Source organism: Vulpes vulpes, chromosome 12 (genome assembly GCF_048418805.1).
Source record: "Vulpes vulpes isolate BD-2025 chromosome 12, VulVul3, whole genome shotgun sequence".
Taxonomy (NCBI): Eukaryota; Metazoa; Chordata; class Mammalia; order Carnivora; family Canidae; genus Vulpes; species Vulpes vulpes.
In genome coordinates this window covers 149,226,611-149,231,222 of record NC_132791.1, presented here as the reverse complement: position 1 = coordinate 149,231,222, position 4,612 = coordinate 149,226,611, and the positions used below count along the sequence as shown (strand labels likewise).

The window sequence follows — 4,612 nt, the reverse complement described above, 5'->3', positions numbered from 1 at the left end:
TTTGTAAAATGAATTATTTCCTTTACTTCCCTGCTTTTGAGTAGTTCAAACAGCATCCCAAAGAATTCATTCGATTTTTAAAGATTCACATGTGAAATGATCTGGGACTAGATTAGGTGGGATGAATGGAGCCCCAGAGGGTCAGGAAAGTATTAGGAGTGGAAGGGTGTGGCTGAAAGTAACTATAGAGGTCCTGAGGAGAGAAGGGAAAAGAAGAGTTGAGGATGAAACTTTTTTTAAATTAAGGTTTGAATTTTAATTCCACTAGAGTTAACATATAGTGTTGTATTAATTTTAGGTGTACAATATAGTGATTCAGCAGTTCCGTACATTACTCAGCACTCACCTCCACAATCGCACCCCTAATCCCCATCATGCATTTCCCCTATCCCCCTACCCACCTCCCCTCTGGTAACCAGCAGTGTGTTCTCTCTCTCTCTCCCTCCCTCCTTCCCTCCCTATCTTCCCTTTCCCCTTTCCTCCTCTCTCCCTTTTTTCCCCTTTGCACGTTTGTTTCTTACATGTGAGTGAAATCATACGGTATTTGTCTTTCTTTGACTTATTTCACTTAGCATAATACCTTCTAGATCCATCCATGTTGTTGTAAATTGCAAGATTTCATTCTTTTTTATGGCTGAGTAATATTCTATTGTGTATACATACCACATCTTTATCCATTCATCTTTTGATGGACACTTGGGCTGTTCCCGTGTAATTTGGCTATTGTAAATAGTGCTGCAATAAAATAGAGCTTAGTACTGCAATAAAATAAAAATAGAAGTGCATGTATCCCTTTGAATTTGTGTTTTTGTATTTTTTAGGTAAACAGTGCAATTATTGGATCTTAAGGTAGCTCTATTTTTAACTCTTTGAGGAACCTCCATACTGTTTTCCACCGTGGCAGCACCAGTTTGCATTCCCACCAGCAGTGAGGGGGAGGGTTCTTATTTCTCCACATTCCACACATCCTCTCTAACATTTGTTTCTTGTGTTGTTGATTTTAGCCATTATGAGAGGTGCGAGGTAATAACTCATTACAGTTTTGGTTTGCAATTCCTTGAGGGGAAGTGATGTTCAGCATCTTTTCATGTTTGTGTTGGCCAGAGGATGAAACCTTTTTTTTTTTTTTAAAAAGACTTTATTTATTCATGAGAGACAAAGAGAGAAGCAGAGACACAGGCAGAAGGAGAAGCAGGTTCCTCGCAGGGAGCCTGATGTGGGACTCGATCCCTAGACCTAGGATCACACCCTGGGCTGAAGGCAGATGCTCAACTGCTGAGCCACCCAGGCATCCAGAGGATGAAACCTTTTAAAAGAACTGGAAAAAAAAAAAAAAGAAAGAAAAGAAAAAGAAAAAAAGAAGAAGAAGCCTGAGGGAGAGACCAGGGTGGGGGATAGTGGTGGCGAGGGTGGCGACTACCCTGAGGACCCTGAAGCCCTCTGGCACTCCGTCTAACCGGCCTGCATCCTGCACCCATCCCTCCTCGTTCACGCAGCCCCCTCGAGGCTGGCCTTAGGTGGTGCAAGGGGGCTGCTGCCATCTTCCCTGCTCCCTACTCCTTCCTCTGCTGCTGGAAGCTGGCAGCAGCTGGAGAAGGGAGCAGTGCCCGGGCTGTGAAGGGGGATGGAGGCGATGGATGGATGGATGATGGATGGGGAAGGGGGTCCGGCCACTATGGACGACTAGGCATTCACCAAGGAGCTGCACCAGTGGGTCAAGCAGCTGAATGGAGAATGATAATCAGGTAGGTCCCTTTTCCTTGACAAAAAGGCTAAGGAAATTTTAACAAAAGACTCGAAAGTGCAGGAGGTTCATTTTCCTGTTATTCTGTATGGAAATATGCATGACCAATTCCATGATCTTTTTTTTTTTTTCTTTTTAAGATTTTATTTATTTATTCATGAGAGACACACACACACAGAGAGGCATAGACATGGGCAGAGGGAGAAGCAGGCTCCATGCAGGGAGCCCGATGCGGGACTCGATCCCGGGTCTCCAGGATCAGGCCCTGGGCTGAAGGTGCGCTAAACCGCTGAGCCACCCAGACTGCCCCAATCCCATGATCCCATGGAACTCTTTAGAATTGGTAGACTATCGCCAGGTACAAACTATCTATCTCTTCATGGGCGACTATGTGGACATAAGCTATACTCAGTGGAGGCTGCGACTGTCTTGTGGTCTTAACGGTGTGTGACCTACAACACACTGCAATATTGAGAAGAAACCGTGAAAGCCGACAAATTACCCAAGTATATGGCTTCTATGATGAATGTCTATGAAAGTATGGAATTGGCCAAAGTGTGGAAATATTTTACAGATTTGATTATCTTCCACTTACAGCTTTAGTAGATGGGCAGATATTTGGCCTCCATGGTGGCCTCTCTCCATCCCTAAATGGACTGGATCATATGAGAGCCTTGAATCATTAACAGGAAGTTCCACAGGAGGGCCTGTTGTGTGATCTGTAGTGGTTAGATCCAGATGATCGTAGTTGGTGGGATATTTCACTACCTCGTCCTGGCTGTATATTTGGACATTTCTGAAACGTTTAGCCATGCCAGTGGTCTCACACTGGTTTCTCGAGCTCACCAGCTTGTAATGGAGGAATACATTGGTGTCTGGATCAGAGTGTGGTTACCATTTTTAGGACACCCAGTTACTGTTATTGTTGTGGGATGCCAGCTGCTATTGTGGAATTAGATGACACTTTAAAATACTCATTCCCTCAGTTTGACCCAGCACTTCGTGGTGGAGAGCCTCATATTACCCAGTGTACCCCAAACTACTTCCTAAATTCCTCCTGGGAAATATCTGCCTTTGTATGAGAAAGTATACCGGCTTTACAAACAAAGCCAAAAAAAGCAACAGTAATCTATGTATTTCTTAACAAATGGGGATCTGCCTTGGCATTAAACTGTATCATGGACTAAAATGTGCCGTGCTAATGATGAGCATTTAGCACAATTTTCTTTTTTAAAGATTTTATTTTTCCATTCATGAGAGAGAGAGAGAGAGAGAGAGAGAGAGAGAGGCAGGCTCCTGGCGAAGCGCCCCATGTGAGACTCGATCTCAGGACCGACCCTGGATCACTACCTGAACCGAAAGCAGGTGCTCAACCACTGAGCCACCCAGGTGCCCCACATTTAGCACATTTGAGACTGAAATTTAGTACGGTATTATTTTCTAGATTGGTCAGTCTTAACAGTTTGCCTGCTGTATTTGTAGTAACCATTTTCCTCTGGACTGTTAAGCAAAAAAAGATTCATCTCATTTTGCATTTATTTGGAAATTTTAGTGATAGTGTTTAACTGGTATGGATTGATGGACTTGGAGTTTTATTTTATTTATTTATTTTTTAAAAGATTTTATTTATTTATTCATCAGAGAGAGAGAGAGGCAGAGACACAGGCAGAGGGAGAAGCAGGCTCCATGCAGGGAGCCCAACGTGGGACTCGATCCCGGGTCTCCAGGATTATGCCCTGGGCCGAAGGCACGTGCTAAACCACTGAGCCACCCAGGGATCCCCTGGAGTTTTATTTTTAAGAAAAATTCACAAGCTCACTTCCACTTAATCCATTACCCTTTTTTTTATTGAAATGTATAGTTAACAGAAGAAAAGATTTTGGGAAGTGTGTTTTCATAACATTTAAAAAGGTTTCCATAAATAAACAAACAAACAAATAAATAAATAAAGGTTTCCCTTCATTTAAACTAAATTACTCTTTTATGTCGATCTGCATATTTCTGTATATTTGTCATGACAGTGCTCTTGCTTCCTATTCAGTGTACTGAACAAATAAACTTCCATTTTAAACACAAACAAAAACAAAAAAAGAGGAACCAGAGATAGAGGCTTGAAGAACAGAGTCGTAGAAGCCAGAGGACAGAGCTGCAGCATGTGGAGAAATTAAAGAAAACTTGCCTCATTCCCACCCCCACCCCCCCCCTTTTTTTTTTAAGTAAATGCTATGCCTAATGTGAGGCTTGAACTCCTGACCCTGAGATCAAGAGTTGCATGCTCAGGAGCACCTGGATGGCTCAGTTGGTAAAGCATCTGTCTTTGGCTCAGGTCATGATCTCAGGATCCTGGGGTGGAGCCCTGTGTCCTCTGGCTCCCTGCTCAGTGGAGAGCCTGCTTCTCCCTCTCCCTCTGCTCCCTGCTCCCCACTTGTGTGTGCTCGCTCTCTCAAATAGATACAATCTTTAAAAAAAAAAAAAAAAAAGAGTTGCATGCTCTATGGCTGTGCCAACTAGGTGCCCCAAGTATTTTACTTTTTTAAAGTAACCCCTCATTCCCAATTCTAAATGAGTAAGTGAGTATTACAGGGCAGCACTTTATGTAGTTTCAGAAAGAATGGGCTCTCTACCCTTTCAAGATCTTTTTTTTTTTTAATAATTTTTTTTTTAGATTTTTATTTATTTATTCATGATAGACACAGAGGGCGAGAGAGAGAGAGAGAGAGAGAGAGAGAGAGGCAGAGACAGAGGGAGAAGGGAGAGGGAGAAGCAGGCTCCATGGTGGGAGCCCGATGTGGGACTCGATCCTGGGACTCCAGGACTGTGCCCTGGGCCGAAGGCAGGCGCTAAACCGCTGAGCCACCCAGGGATCCC

At 43.5% G+C, this 4,612-nt stretch overlaps 1 pseudogene; it reads left to right on the top strand.

Annotated features, from left to right (window-relative positions):
- Positions 1-1,675: 1,675 nt before the first annotated feature.
- LOC112926017 (serine/threonine-protein phosphatase 2A catalytic subunit beta isoform-like) lies at positions 1,676-3,421 on the top strand (annotated as a pseudogene).
- The last annotated feature ends 1,191 nt before the right edge of the window (positions 3,422-4,612 follow it).